This window comes from Vicugna pacos, chromosome 19 (genome assembly GCF_048564905.1).
Source record: "Vicugna pacos chromosome 19, VicPac4, whole genome shotgun sequence".
NCBI classification, from domain to species: Eukaryota; Metazoa; Chordata; class Mammalia; order Artiodactyla; family Camelidae; genus Vicugna; species Vicugna pacos.
This window is the reverse complement of record NC_133005.1, coordinates 37536029-37551953: the sequence shown is the minus strand read 5'-3', so window position 1 is coordinate 37551953 and position 15925 is coordinate 37536029. Positions and strand designations below refer to the sequence as shown.

The following is a 15925-nucleotide window of genomic DNA, read 5'->3' as shown; positions in this document are numbered from 1 at the left end:
AAAGAAAAAATCTGATGAAGCCCTAAGTCTGGGGTTCAGTGAATAGTACTGGACCAAGGTGGGTGTCTTGGTTTTGACAACAACCATGGTGATGGCATGGCAGCAAGTGGGGGAGATGGAGCAAGGGGCGCACGGAAACTCTCAGTAGTACTGTCTTCACAAGTTTTCTGCAAATCTAAAATTATCCAAAAGAGAAAGGTCATTTAAAAATAAATAATTAAAGCGCATCCCTGGCAGCACGCGCGGAACAACACAGATAATGAGCTGTTAAACAGTAACGGTATCAACGTCACCAACAATGATAACTATGGGCGGCTAAACCTTCCAGCATCTCCATCGTGGCTCATGACAGCCCATGTGGAGGACAGGCCTGTAAATCCCGTCTTGCAGACGTGGGGCTGACTCGGCAAGTTTAAGAATTCACTCAAAGCGCAGTGTTTGCAAGTGACAGGCAGGGCCGGCCTCGTCCTCGGTCTGACGTTCTGCTGCCACTGGCCTGAAATTCTTATCACATTTGACAAAAGAGGGTCCTGGATTATCATTTTGCACTGGGTCCAGCCAGTTCTGTCGTGGGCTGTGGTGACAGAGCTGGATTTGAAACTGGGATCTGTGTTCTCCACCCTGGGCCTTTCTGAGTGAGCTCAGAAAGGTCACTCATGGTCAGCCGGGTGCACGGCATTGGGCCAGCACTCCTGGCTGAGAAAACATCCTGGGGCAAGAGGTGGCCGCGGCAGCCAGGGGTGGGATTTGGGGGAGAGCCGTTGTTGGATTTGGTGGGAGCTGGGACTGTCCCACTCTTGGCACAGAGCAGGGGAAGGAAGATTCTTTTCCAGGCCAAGGCAATAAACCCGGTGGCCTCCCTGTCAAACTGAGATTCTTCACATCCAAGAGTCCATACAGACAGCTGGCCAAGGCCCAGCAGTGGGCGACGGTCACTTCAGAGCCGGACGCGTCTCACTCTGACGCTGATTATCAATAGAACCTCCAGAGGCTTTGCTGGCTGACCTAAAAGGTGGCTGACTCCACAAAAGGATGCTGGGAACAGCACCGATCAGCTCTGGGAGGCAGAAAGCAAACACAGGCACAATCGACTGTTGTGTTTGTTGGGGTCCCCATCGTGGGCAGCTGTTCTCCACTAAATAAACAGGCCGTTAGGGCAAAACCAGAGGCGCTCACCAGAGCCAGCAGGTGTTAAGAGGCCGCCCGCCCGTGCCCCTGCCCAGAAAGACTTCACCCAGGACTGAGCAGCCCCCTCCCGGCAGCGGAAGGAACCAGCTTCTGAAGCAAGGCCTGGACTGTCACCAGTGCCCCTTCTCCCCCATTCCAGGCATCCAGCGGCCTCGGGAGCTTCTTCTCAATCTGCCCTTTCCTTAGACACGATGCCCTCACAGCTCCAGTCTGGCCCTCGAGTCTTAGCCCTTGGCCTGTGGCCTTGAATGGTCACTGTCACCACATCGATCCCATCCCCACGGCCCCAGAGTCCCAGGCACGGGTCTCACGAAGCCCTTTTGTAAGAACTCACCTCAGGTTGCTGTCCTGATTGGATTAAGACAGTTTATCCATTGGGGCCCCTGAGCATGAAAAAGGATGGCTTCCCAAGTGTGGGAAAGAACATCTGAGCATGAGAGAAATGAATAGGGGCAGAGACCGAGAACTCGGGGGAAGCAGAGATGAAGGTCATTAGAGATGGAAGCAAACAGATAGGGAAAAAAGTATAAAGCAGGGAGAGAGATGGAGCCAGAACCAAGGGTGAGAAGATGCAGAAACCAGACTGGGGGTGGAGGTTCGGAAAGAGGAAATAGAAGAAAGAGGAAAAAGGGTAGAGGGGGAAATGAGAGAGAAAAGGAGAGGGAAGCACTGAGTGGCCCTGAGAGAAAAGTGAGTGGCCAGGAGGCAGGAGGGGGTGGGGGGAGGGGTGCGGGGGGTACCAGGAGGGGGAGGGTGGGGGAAACTGATGGGAGCTGGGGGGTCGGCCCGCAGATTCAAGGCCTCCCAAATCCAAAGCCAGTCCATGTGCCTGGCAGAGACACAAAAAACTCCCCACCCTGACCCCACCCTAAACCCCATCCTTTTGTCAAAGAAAGAATAATATTCTGAAGGACAAAGCTGTCTCAGAAGACAGGTCAGCCTCTGTTGAATGGGCTCCATCTGGCCTGAGGGACAGCACTTCGCCCTTTTCTTATTTTACTCAGGACTCCTGGAAACCTCTGGTCTACCCCCTCCACCCCAGGGTGGAGCTCTTGGCTTCACCAGGGTCCAGCCGTTCTCGGCTGCAAAGCCAAAGGTACTGAGGAAGAAAGATCCTGACCCACGCCCAGTCCAGCTCTCCAGCCCCACATCAGCCCACGCCCTCGCGGGGATCTCCTCTGTCTGGTCACGGCTGCATCCCCTGTGCCTAGAACAGCGCCTGGTACACAGGAGATGCTTAATCTCCTGCCTCCCTGGGCCACCTCATTCAGCCTCAGGGCTAGAGCCTTAGGGTCAACGCAGGGCGCCTCCAGCCCTGAACCCCACACTTGTATCTCCAGCCGAGGCTCCACCTGCAAACGCATCCAGACAGACTCTTGATTCACACGGCAACTTGGATGAATCCCCGGGGAATTATGCTGAGCAAGAAGAGCCAATCCTGAAAGGTTACATGCTGTATGATTCCATTTATAGAACATTTTTGAAATAGCAAAATTTTAGAAATGAAGGACAGATTTGTGGCTGCCAGGGGCTAGACGAGGGGTGGGGGAAGAAAGGTGAAGATGGTCATAAAAGGACGTGAGAAATCCCTTCAGGGCTGGGACTGTCAGAGTCTTGACTCTGGTGGAGAAGACAGGAATCTAAATAAACTCAAACCGTACAGAAGAGACACAACTGTATAGAACTCAGCACACACACAAGTGAGTACAGGGGAAACAGGAGATCTGAATAAGAGCAACAGATTGTATCAAGGTTGACATCCGGGATGTGACATTGTTATCACAGTTTTGTAAAATGTTACAATTGGAGAAAACTGAGCAAAGTGTATAAGGGCTCTCTCTGCTACTTCATTTAAAAAGAACTTTTCTTCTTTTTTTTCGGTGGGGGAGGTAGTTAGGCTTATTTATTTAATGGAGGTACTGGGGATTGAACCCAGGACCTCATGCATGCTAGGCATGTGCTCTACCACTGAGCTATACCCTCCCCACTTCTGTGTTACTCCTTTTAACAGCATGTGAATCTATAGTTGTCTCAATAAACAATTTCAATTAAACACACACACACACACACACACAGAATAGACCATGCTAACTCACCTCTGCCCTGGCCCCGAGTCCAGGCCACCAGCATCTCCCTCTGGACCATCCCAGCAGCTAGCTCCCACCTCCCTACCTCCATCCACCCTTGCACTCCCAGCATCTTCCTCCATGTTGCAAAACCCTCCAGGGCGGAGTCCTGGTATGGGCCCCACGACCTGTTCCGTCTGCTCTGCTCACCTTCACCTCTGGCTCTAAGACGCTGCCTGCTCAGGCCTCACCAGCTCCCTGAGCTGCCCAGAGTGTACAGGTGTACGCTCCCTTCCCGTCCTCCTCCAGACACCAGCCACCTGGACCTGCTCCATTTCACCTTCTCAGTGAGGCCTTCCCTCACCACCTCCTGTCCCCTGGCACACATCTCCCTGCCCTCCTTCACTTTTCTCTCTCCCCTGGGGCACATTACATATTACACTAGACCACTGGCTGCTGGAAGGCCAGAACATTCTCTGTCCTCCTTAGGTTCCGAGCATCTGAAACAGCACCTGGCTCATATCGGGGGTGGATGAAAAGTATTTGTTGAATAAATGACTGAACAAATGAATAAACTTAAAGGGGCGTGGTGGGTAGAGATTCAGCATCAAAAGAATTAAGCCCGGCCTGGCCCAGGGGCTGGGGAGGGAAGGGGTAAAGGGTTGCACACGTGGCAGCTCCTGGAGCGGCCAGGAAGGACTTAAGGGGAACAGGGGAGGGAGAGGCGGGTGTGCGCAGCACGGGAGGTGGGGGGTGCTGTCCTCCAGGCACCAGATCCCAAGGTCTCCAGGAGCAAAAGCCCAAGTTATGCAGGGACAGAAGATGAGAAAATACCCCGCAGGTCCGGCCACACTGTCCACCCCCCATCCCCACCCCACAGGCTCTCAAGAGAACCAGAAGCAGGGGTTGGGGTGGAGGTTGGGCTCACTTTCTGGGCCTCCCCGGGGGCCCAGGGGCCAAGCCTTAGAGGCTTCCCACCATCTGCCCATTCCCTCTGAAGTGGCACAAGCTGCTTATGGGAATGAGGGTGGGAGTGGAGGCAGGGATCACAGAGGACCCCGGATGTGTACCCTTAACATCCCCTCCAAAGGCCCACATGGAGCCACCAGCGCTGAGGGCAGGATCCCTTCCTCCAGCACAGTAAATGATGTCCCATTTCCAAATTCCTCAGATGGCACTGGTCCCTCTGCCTAACTGTGTGATCTTGGCCAAGTTACTTAACCTCTCTGTGCCTTGTTTTTCTCAATCAGACACGGGACTAATAATAGTTTCTATCTCATAGGGTATTTTGCCCAAATAACCGCGAAGTGCTTAGAAAACAGTAAGTGTTCAATGAATGCTGACCAATTTCATTATTATTATGGCCCCCTGAATTCACATTCTTCCCAAGTGCTGTCATTAGCTTGTGAACAGCCCAATGGACAATTTAATAACACTGCGTTTTTAGTATTAAATGCATTCAGTTTCAAATCATGAACATTTAAACTAAATCACAATTGTGGAGGCCAGTTCTTAGTCCATCGTTGAGTTTTAATTTGCAAGGAGCCTCAAAAATGATCCAGAACACCTTTCAGCCCCTAAGAGGCGTGGCCCCTCATCCATCAGGGGGCCAGGCTCCACAAGGGCTCAGTAATGCCCACTGGCCAGATAGTGACAGATTATGGGGCCACATTGGGCACAAATGTGCTGGCAACCAGAACTGCAAGCGGCCCCTTGGCCTGTGGCCTCCGATTTCTCTCCCGGTGATGACTGCTGCCCTCCTGCCCACGCCACCCTCAACACACACACTCCTGGGGGCACTGCCAGTAGCCTCTGGAGCCAGGGCCACGCCAGCAAAGAGCTGCCAGACACAGGAGGGAAGGAGGCAATGCTGGGGCCACAATGCTGAGATCCCCAACCCATGTCACCCCCGGCACCTCCCAGCAGGTGTTCAGTGATGTATGTCCCTGAAACAGCCACCTCCCTGCTCCGGCTTCTCACCATTTAAAAGCCAAGATTTCCCCCTCTCCGACTGAATTTCCCAGGTTAATTAGTAGGACTCTCCAAGTAACGGGAAATTTGGCCTTGACATTAAGTCTGGCAACGTGACAAGGTGTGATGGTATCAGCCGGAACAGGCACCTGGATGAATTTACTGCTTAATGAGATGTGGTTAATTTTCCCAGCAGAAAGCTGACCACGAATGGAGCCAAGTTCAAGAACTTTCCAGGCTCCTTACGCATCAAAAGGATCACACTTTCTCCAGATGTCCTAGTCCAGCTGCAGGCATCACACAGGTTCCTGCGTTAACGAGAAACTCACCTCCCTGCTCATCATGTCGCCCAGGAACCTGCAATCATCCTCTGTGCGGTCCAGCCTCGCTCAAGATCTCTGTGTGACCCAGTGCCAGCCAGCGCCACACATCAGGCCGCACTGTCCCCTCCCACAGTCCTCTCCTGGCCTCTTCTCCCCTTTTCTGTCATGCACAGGAGTCAGAAGCATGCAGCCCACCTCATAATTATCTGCTAATAACACCTGCCTCTGAGTTTACTTTCCAGGGTGACTTTGAGCTCAAGCAGGAACCCAGTTTCATTACTTCTTCATCTCTTGGTGCTCAAGTCACAGCTGTTATTACTAACAGTTTCCACATACCATGTCCACTGCATGCTAAGCATGTCCCCGTGCCCCCTACCCCAACCGTGGGCACACTTAGGTCCAATAAGGACACCAGAGCTCCAAGCAGGGCAGTGGGTGTCCTCGGTGCCACCCAACAGCAGACACAGACTGGACTCAGACCTGGTCTGCCCCTCCACTCCCCACAGGGGGTGACCCACTCAGGCCCACAGCCTTTCTCTTTCCATCTGAGGCGGGCGGTCCCAGTGAGCCCGAAGGGGAGCCGGGGAGAGGCAGGGCGGGGGAGGGGCAAAGGGACTGGGGGCATAGCGAGGGTTTGGGGTTGTGTGCGAGACACAAGGAAACACACAGGCAGAGAGGCAGAGACAGGCAGGTGAACGAGTCAAAGGCAGGGGACCAGACAGACAGAGCCAACCAGGGGCTGAGACCTCCACATAGCAGGAACCATAGTCCAGGCCCCTCGTGTGTCAAATGAACACGAGGCCCGTGGCAGGGAGGAAGTAGCAGAGGTGGGCTCAGGGGGGACCCTGGGGTGCTCACTGTCCCCTTAAGACCCAGCATCACCCGGGACATGTCCTCGAGCTGGGCCCCTGCTGAGAAGCCCCACTCCTATGCCATCACCTCAACCACCATGGTCCTGGCGTGAGCAGCAGGGGAGGCTGGCCCAGGTGGGATGGGGGCTCGGGGGAGAGAGAACTGTCCAATTCAGCCTCCACTGGCAGGATCTGCACAAACTCATGGGGGTGGAACAATCCGCACCTCCAAAGGGAGCTTTCTACCAAAAGAACTCCAGCAGCCTCTGGCACAGAGCGCGGGGAGCTCGGGGAGGCGGGCTCTGGGCCACGCAGCCGGGGCCACCTCCAGCTCTCCCTTTCCCTCCTCCAGCTGACTGGGCAACTGACTCCGCCTCTCCCTGCCTCAGATGCTATTCTAGAAAATGGAGCCAGTGACGGCAGCCCACCTCACTACAGCCAGCGGGAACTGAGTGATGAGTGAGGTCAGCCCAGAGCCCTCAACACGGCATCTGCGGCGTGGACGTCCTCATTGCACCTGGATCCCCCTCCTGTGATCTGCCAGCCTCGCACCTGGGACAGGGCCCGGGGCAGAGGAGGTGCCGGACCTAAGTTCCCCGAACAGAGAGGGAAGCACGCACGTCTAAACCCGCAACCTCCTCTCATGAGCTCAGAGCACTGCTCACAGATGGAAGCGTCAAGGTACAGACCTAGGGCTGTCGGGCTCCAGAACCGGTGCTTTCACTTGTTTTTCAATGTTTTATTCTGGACAATTTCTATATTTATAGGAAATGAGCAAAAGCTGACAAGGGGCTATGATGAGCCCCACGTACCACTGCCGCCTCCTTTTGAAGACTGTCATTCAGCTGGGCCAGTGGTTCCCAACCTGGGGCACCTTGGCCCCCAGGGGACATTCGGCAATTTCTAGACACCTTTTTGGGTGTCACAATCGAGGGGAGGTGCTACCAGCATCTAGTGCGCGGAGACCAGGGATGCTGTTAAACATCCTGCCGTGCACAGGATGGCCCCCGACAGTGACCTGGCCCCAGATGTTGGCAGTGCTGAGGCTGCGAAACCCTGGTTTGAGTCCATGCTCTCAGCCACCCCGACTCCAAGCGCTGCAGGGGTTTGGTCTATGCGTTCGTGAAGAAGGGGAGGGGGGCTGCAGTGTATGGCGAGCAGGGAGGGCAGACTGAGGGTGATGCTTTGGTTAGGAAAGTGGGTATTGGGAGCTGCATTTGTCGACACATCACATAAGACTGAGGAAACATCAAATGTCCAGCTCAGAAAGTATAGGTGCCTGATGAATATCTCTGAAGAGGAAAAGACCTCCATCGACCACCTCTGCTGGCAATGCATTCAGGGAGGACCCTTTCTGAGGAGAGAGCCAACGGCCCTCATACCCCAGGTGATGCCTCCCCATCCCCCACCTAGGAGACGCAAATGGCCAGGCTGGCAGGGAAGGACGGGTGCCCCACCCACGTGGTTCACATCCTGGGACCTGCAGGGACCCAGCTGCCATCACACAGGCACTGGAGACGGGGGCCCACCTGGCCAGAGCAAGCTGGCCCGGCAGCCCGGGTAAACCAGTCCCAGTGAACCCCCCGGTGGGCCCAGAGCAGCTGCCGAGGTGCTGGGGGCAAAGGCCAGGGAGGATTTGGAGCCACAGGACTGCAGGCGTGGCCAATGCCGCCAGGATCCATCGCTTGCTCGGTAGGTCCGACCCTGCCTGCTCAGCACAGCCCCCAGTTCTCCGGGGCAGTCCCTGCTGCTGGGATGCTGGCCCCTCTCTCCCTCCCCCAGTAAAATGGCAGTGAGCCCACCAGACTCTACAGTAGGCACCAATTTACCCTCGATCTTTGCCGTGACATAGATGGAGGCCTGGGAGCCAACAGGCCCCTGAGATTTCTTTGAGCTGCTCAGATTTGTTTTCAAAATCAACTGATTTCATGTAAAACTCTGCATTCCCCAACCTCTCTTCCTTAAGAAAGGGCAAGGTCAGGCCGCTCTGAGCCTTTGTTCCTGGCTGGAGTTGAGGGCACCTGCCTCTTCCATTGGCCACCGTCCCCACCAGCCCCTTTCCCTCACCCAGGGCCCCACCTGATCCCAGTGTTTGAAGGTTGACCCCTGGGGCATGAAGAGTATCAGTCAAACAGGCCAACACTAGGCTAAATTAAAATGTTCTAACTTCTCTGGGACTCAGTTTCTTCATCTGCAAAGTGGGAATGGTAATGAAACAGGTGGGTATGAGGATGAACCAAGCGAGGCGGGTAGTGCTCGCCTGCGCTGACCCAAAGAAGAGCCCAGAACTCTGGCTGCTGGCACCAACATCGTCATGACCACTAGTACTCAGTCAAGGTAAGGCAGTCCCTACCCTTGAGAAACTCTTGGTCTTGGGGAACAACTGGTGAAAACACAAGTGCCTCCCCAAGATGCTGCGCCAACAGGGGAGTGAACAGAAAAGGGGACTGGCGAGCCCAGAGGAACGCTGCCTGGGGGAATCCAAAGGCGGCAACATTCAACTTAGCCTTGAACAATGAATAAACACTGCCAGGCAGGGAGCAGGAAGGGTTTTCCAGGCGGGGGACCAGCATGTGCAAAGGCCACAGTGTCCACCAGACCCAGGGATGGCAGGGCTGTGCCCAGGGATGCTTACAGGGGTGGTGGTGCTTGGAGACAGTGCATTGAGTGTGTCTCACTGCTGGGGAGAAACTGGGGTGCTCCCATGGAGGCCTCAACAGTGCCCCCAAAATAAAAAAACCCTCCTTGTGGAAAGGAACTTCCTCCCCACTCAGCCTCAAAATCTTATCAAAAATGCAATGCTTAAAAAAACCCAAATCTGATTCCCAAATCAGCCTGCCAGGAGCCCTGCGTCCCTCCCCTGCACGCGTGCCACAACATATCTGGAGTCAAACAAATCCGTTAACGTGTGAGTGCTGAGTGACTCCCTGAGAGCCAGTCTGGTGGGGGATCAGCGGGGCTGGGGACCAGGCACCACTCAGCCCTCCATTGCTGCGTTAATATTTGCCATCTGCTCATGTTGCATTTTTACTGCAAGGGATGATGGGGGCAGGAGAACGAGAGGCCAGGACTGGGCCGGGGGAAGACGCCATGGGCTCTCCTCTGCCTTCTTTGTGTCAGTTCCTGGCTGGGTCTCCACAACTGAGATAAAGCCCCAGGCAAGCTGTGCCTCTTTCCGGGAGTCACCCCTGCAGGGGGACTGGGCAGAGGGAGAGGGAGGGGGAGGGGAGGCAGCCCCCGCCAGGCAGAGCCTCCCTCCCTTGCTGGGCTGGGCTGGAAGGGGAGAGGAGGGAGCTGGGGGGGGGATGAAGTGGGGAGGGGAGGAGGCGCCAAGCCTGGCACCGACGACTCCTACAGGCCAGCCCGGGCAGGGCAGCCCCGCCCACAGCCTCCATTACCTCCGGGAAAGCCCACGAGGCGGCCTCAAGCCGCTGGGAAGAGAGGCAGGCTTGGAAGCTTAAGTCAGCTCTCCAGGGCCTGGAAACCGACTCCGGAGAAATCTAGGGGGAGGGGTCTTCCAAGGGCCATGGAAGCCTCAAGAGCATCCTTTGATACATATTTACTGAACACCTACTATGTGCTCAACACAGGCAGGAAGGCAAATACCCAAAGGCAGGTAATGACAATGGGTGACTTGGGCCAGATGGTGGCTCAGCAGGAATGCTGCTCAGGGGCCCAGACCTCTGCTTTTCCAAAAGAAGCCAGAGGTGGACATTCTTTCGTGAAATTTGCTTTTTAAAATGCTGGCAACTCATTCACGTTACATATATACGTACACCAAGCTGGCCAAAGAACATATGCTGGTGGGCAGACTGGACCCAAGAATCTCCAGTTTGCAACCTCCACCATCTAGGCTGTGGTTCCTGCTCTCGGGAAGATCACAGAGGCAGGGGAGAGACACACTGAACAAGGACAAAGCCGGATCAAACCCTGGCTCTGCTGCTTGTGCTGTGTGACCCTGGGCAAGTGACTAGCCCTCCCTGAGCCTCAAGTCCCTTCTTTGTGAACTGGAATGATATACCATTTACCTCTGGGGTTGTTATGGGAGTTGAGACATGGCACAGAAAATCCTTCGTGTACATACTCAGTACAACTACAGTAGTTGGTGCAATGGTAGATGCTCAATAAGACTGCCGGCTGTTACTCGTGCCACTGCTGGGACTGGTGCCAAGAAGTGAAAGGCACCGTGGGCTGTCTACTCCTCCCTGCTCCCAAATGCCTCTGAAGGGGTGGGGCCCGTGGGGTCCAGGCCGCCAGCCTAAAATCTGGAGCTGAGGAGTGTGCTGGATGTGCAAGAGATTTTTTCCCAAAACATTTAACATTTAAAAAAATTAGTGGTTGACTTTTAGACATCAGAAGAGTCATGTGAAACTCCACATATCCAGCTTTCTCCCCCAAACAGGAAAACCTGGCCATCCTGCACCCCTATTTCTGCAAGACTGCTTCTGGAAATTTCCACCCCTCCAGATAAGGCACAGGGTCTGCAATTCGCCACAGTCCCCACCCCTCCCTACTGTTCCCCACCAGGCAGACGGACTCATTTGTTACCAGATTGCCCCGTGGGCCTGCGTAGTATGAACAGGTGGGCTGGACAGGCGCAAGTCCAGACCAGGCCACAATCCACCCTGGCAGCCTGGCCCCGTGTGGTGTCAGGACTTGGCCCTGAGTGTTTTTGCTATTAGCCAAAGAGCCTTCTTTGGAAAGCACCACACTCTCATCCATCGGAAAATTAATCAAAATGACACCTCGTGAACAAGATGTTTTGGCTCAGCGGAAAACAAATCGTGGTTTACAACAAATTAGCGAGGCTGTTCTGTGCCTCTGGGCACAGACAAGGGGCGGAGGGCCTGGCGTGGTCAGCAGGACACCCGTGGCAGCCACCAGGCCGTAATGGGGTCTGGACCAAGGGGACACAGTGACACCTGCTGTGGGCTCCAGCCCTTCCAAGGCCTGTGGCCCTGTGGCTCCAGCTCGATCGCACTTTCACTTCCACAGCTGCCTGAAATGACCTCCAGATGTGAGGGGCCCTCTGCGTGCAGACACGGAGCCGCCTCCTCAGGCAGGGTCTCTGGGACCCAGACATGCGCCAAGAGACCTGGACGCCCCAGTTGGAGCCTCTTCCCTCTCTTCCAGTTGATGAAGGCCCTGAGACCCAGTGAGGCGAGGATTCCAGTGAGCCCAAGGTACAGCATGAGATGTTTCCAGGAAATGCACTCCTAACAGCTGAACTCTGAAGCTTGGAGGGCACCCACACGCCTTGCTCCGCTCTCACGGTCAAGTCTAAACAAGACATCGCTGACCCTGAATGCCAGCCTTAGCTCAGGAGAGAGGCAATTCTCTAAGCAAAGTGAATTTACCAAGTCACTCCCGTGCTACGAACCCCTCCATTGCTCCCCATTACCCTTCACATAGTGCTAAGTTCGTCTGTGTGGCCTGAGACCCCACCCACCCAATCTGGCCCTGCCCTCATCTCCCACACACTCCCCAGCTCACTCCCCAAGCCAGACTTCCACAATCCCTCCAGCACCAAGCTCAGTCCCACCACAGAGCCTTTGAGTTTGCAGTCCCCACTGCTGGGAGCACCCTTTCTTCTAACCTCAGATGACACTCACCATGAAGGTCTTGGCGTACGTGGCCCTTTCTCGGAGGCCCTCCCTAACTCCCTCAGAGCAAGCCAGGGAGTCCCCTTTAGAAATGATGGACTACTGGATTTTTGTAGGATTTGGTTACTGTCTCTATTTTCCCACTGGATCCAAGCTTCCTGAAGTAAAGTTCACAGCTCTGTCCCAAGGCTGTGATCTCCCAATATTGGAGAGGGTTAAGAACGGGAGTTCATATCCTAATGCCCAGCTGTGTGGCCTCAGGTAAGTTACTAAACCTCTCTGTGCCTCAGTTCCTTCACCTGTAAAATAGGGATAAAACTAGCACCTCCCCCAGGGGTTGCTGAGAGTTGAGAACAGTGCCTGGCTGGCTCTGTCACCACTGCCAGGATACCTGTTCACTGCTGAGTCTGTCCCAAATCATTACTTAAAGGCAGACCTGGAGGAGGATTACAGCTGGGTAACAGAGTGTATGCTTGACATGAATGAGGTCCTGGGTTCAATCCCCAGTACCACCATTAAAAAATAAAATAAAGGCAAACCTGGCTTTTCAGACCCACCAACGCTCAGAACCTCCCCTCTGAGAGTTCTGGGGTCTTTCTCCTCTTTCCCTTCCCACTACTTTAACGGAGGAGGCCCTCATCATTTTGCATCAAATCGAAACCAGTTTTCTAGCAAGAAAAGCCTTTCATGATCAAGGCCATGTGGGCTGACAGTTAAGCTGTCGAAGGCCTCCGAGGCTAAGAGACTCACCCACGGTCACACAGCTGAAAAACGCCACAGTGAAACAGAGTTACAGTCCTGGGACGCTTTAAGAGTCGATGTAAAAGTGTAAGTGAAAATGCTGACGTAGCGCAGCACGGAACCGCGGGCCGTCGCCCTCTGAAAGCAGGTGCATAAGCACTCACACTGCAGCACGAAATGTATACGTTTTGGGATCTGGGCACCGAGGGCTCAGGATACCAGGCCAGCCCTCATTTCAGTCCGGACACTGACTGTGTGATTCTCCAGGAGTTCAAGTCAGAGGCAAATGGCCTGGCCTTCAAGGGGAGGTCGTCCCGAGGAGGGACACTTCAGGCCGGCCCAGGCCTCAGCCAGCACCAAGCTGCACAGGCAGGGGCAGGTCTTGGGGGGGTGGAGTGGGTGGGCTGGGAGACCCACCCCAAGTGCCCCGTGCCCTCCCCACTGCATCTGCAAAGTGAGGAAGAGGAGAGAGGCAGAATGCAGGCCAGAAGGGGAGATGGGATAGCAGTCAGAGAAAACAAGAACCAACTTTTTCCCCACCTTGCCCGCCCCTCCAGAAACTCCTGTTCTGGCTGGTGGAAGGGGGAAGGTGGAAACAGACCCCTACAGACCTCTCCGGGGTGAAGCTGCAGGGTTGAAGGCTGCAGGCCTCCCCTCCTAGGCCCCATGAGGGAGTTCCCACCAACCCCCCGACTCTGGGAGGGCCTGGGGGGCAGCAATGAGTGGCCTATTTCCTTTGGGGGATGGGCTTCCAAGGGAGTGGGGACCCCTTGGCTCAAGAACCCCTGCCCCACGCCAGCTCCTGGAGACAGAGTGGGGCGAGGTGGGGCAAGGCAGCAGAATCTGGGCTTGTGTGGAGGGCTTCTCACTGCTGCGGGTACCTGGTGTGGGCTCCCGGAGGGTGACCGCAGTGGTCAATGAAGCAAAGTCCCCCTCGGATGGGCACTGAGGGGAACCAACTGGAGACTGAAATCCTGGCTTGGCGGGAAATCCAGATGGAAGAAACAGTGAACCATCCGGGTACTCTGCAAAGACCTCCCCGCCCCTCTGCCCAGATCTCAGCTCCAGGGGTCAGAACCAGGCCCAGAAAGACCCAGCAGGGCCAAGTGGTGCCCAGCGCTGAGCCCGGGCCTCACAGGTTCAAATCCCAGCTCCACCACTGGTGGTAAGCAGTTCAACCCTTTGGTGCCTCAGTTTTCTTACCTGTAAAATAGGGGCAGTGACTCAACCTACCTCACAAGGTATGAGGTGCCTGCCGAGTCAGGGCCCCAACACAAGCTGTGATGACCATTATTCTAGAAGCCCCCCACTCCAGCTTGCACCCTGGGTGCAGGTGCGACCCTGGAACCCCTTGGGTCTGCACATGTGTGTGTGCACACTTGCCTCCATCGCCTGCTCCAGACAAAGCCCTCCTGGGGCCAAGATCAACATGCTGGGGTTGCTGAATGACTCACCACCCTGGCTGGGACGCGTTTCCTGGAACAAGTCACCGCAGGTAGGCCTGGGGGGCCCCAAGTCTGGTAGAGACAAGGGTGCAGGTCCCAGCAAGCCCGGCCACACCCCAGTGGGATCCTGCAGCAGAAGTGGGCGGGGGAGCCCCAGTTCACAGCCTGAGTTCCAACCCCAGCACTGACCTTGGATGCATGAGTCTCCCCTCCAAGCTTTGGTCTCTGCCAATTAAATGGGGACACTAGTGCCAACCACAAGGGGACAATTGTGCAGATTATAGGAAAAGACTGTAAAGTGCAGAGACCAAGGACCCACCAGACCCCACTGTTAGGAAACTTGTTGACCATGGGCAAGTGAAGTCCTCTGTCCTTCCTCCCCCATGGTGCTTCTAAGCCATCAGTAGGCAAAACACAGTGTGACTGGGGGCTTCTGGTCACCCAGAACAGTCACCATAACTTGAGGAACCATGGAGGCAGCTCCTGACTTCACTGTTCTTGGAAGGCAGGCAGGAGAGATTGCATTTGTTTGCAGAAGGGGGCAATCTGGGAGGGCTTCTCAAAGGAGGGGGCATTAACTTGTACTCTAAAGGATCAATAGGAGTTCCCAGACCGTGGGATCTGTGAGGCCACGTCTAGCTGTTTCTGGCCTTGGGCAAGTCACTCACCTGGAGGCAAGCAGATAAGTAGTGCATGCCTCAGGAAGGTGTGAGAGAAGATGGAGCAGTGGGGTCCTGGCAGGGACTGGAGAGTGATGTCCAGTCAGGCATCCCTGGCCAAACAGAATAAATTCACACGGGGCCAAAGTGGCAAGACTACATACAACTCCTTCTACTTCCTCATCTGCCAGTGGGGAGAAGGGTCATACTGAGTGCACACGACAGCTGGGAGAGGTGAATGAATCGATGCACATGCAATGCCTCAGCAGTGCCTGGAACACTGTGAACACTCAGTAAATGAGCCTCTGTGATAACACTAAGTGGAGACGTTGAGGTGGGGAGGGGGGCAGGCAGGAGGGACAGAGAAAACAGAGGAGAAGAAGGGGACCCACAGGCAGAGCCCAGGGGACAGTGAGAGACCCTGCTGGGGGGCAGGACAGAGCAGCTGCTGGACAAGATCTCTTTCCTGTGAAGGCCAAGTCCCAGGAGATAGGTCAACCAGGGCTCCCACCTGATCCTGTCACTCCAGGCTGCATGGCCTCGACAAGCCCCTTGACCATCCTGAACCTCAGTTTCCTGTCTGTAAAATGGGGTGATAATAACGTACCTTCCTCCAAGGACTGGCGTGAGAATTAGATGCCACATACAACAACACATAAAGCACTGCGAACAGACCTGACATAAACCATTACAATGATCAAATCCCGTTTAGGGCAGGGTTCCCCAAACTCAGGACTACAGACACACAGGGCTAGATAATTCTCTATTGTGGGGGGCTGTCCTGTACACTGCAGGATGTTTAATAGCACCCTTGGTTTCTACCCACTTGACTCCAGTTGTGACCATCAAAATATCTCCAGGTACTGCCCAAAGCCCCCTCAGCAGGGAATCAATAGATAGTAAGCTGGAAAGACAGAGGCGTCTTAAACATCGAGGGTCCCCATCACAGGATCAGTCTGGCCTCAGTATTTCTATCAGTAAAAGTGACACAATTATCCTTTCTTTCTTATGGGGATGTAGGGAGGATCCCAGGAAACCAGGGACGTGGGAGGGAGAGGCTTTTACAGGCTGCAGGCTG

General features: G+C 54.9%; 1 protein-coding gene and 1 non-coding gene across 4 annotated transcripts in view; both read right to left on the bottom strand.

Annotated features, from left to right (window-relative positions):
• Positions 1–15925, bottom strand: part of BCAS4 (breast carcinoma amplified sequence 4) — a 50469-nt gene that overhangs the window by 9230 nt on the left and 25314 nt on the right. The window lies entirely within an intron of this gene.
• TRNAA-AGC (transfer RNA alanine (anticodon AGC)) lies at positions 3100–3172 on the bottom strand. The gene has a single exon. It is a non-coding gene; the product is annotated as a tRNA-Ala (tRNA).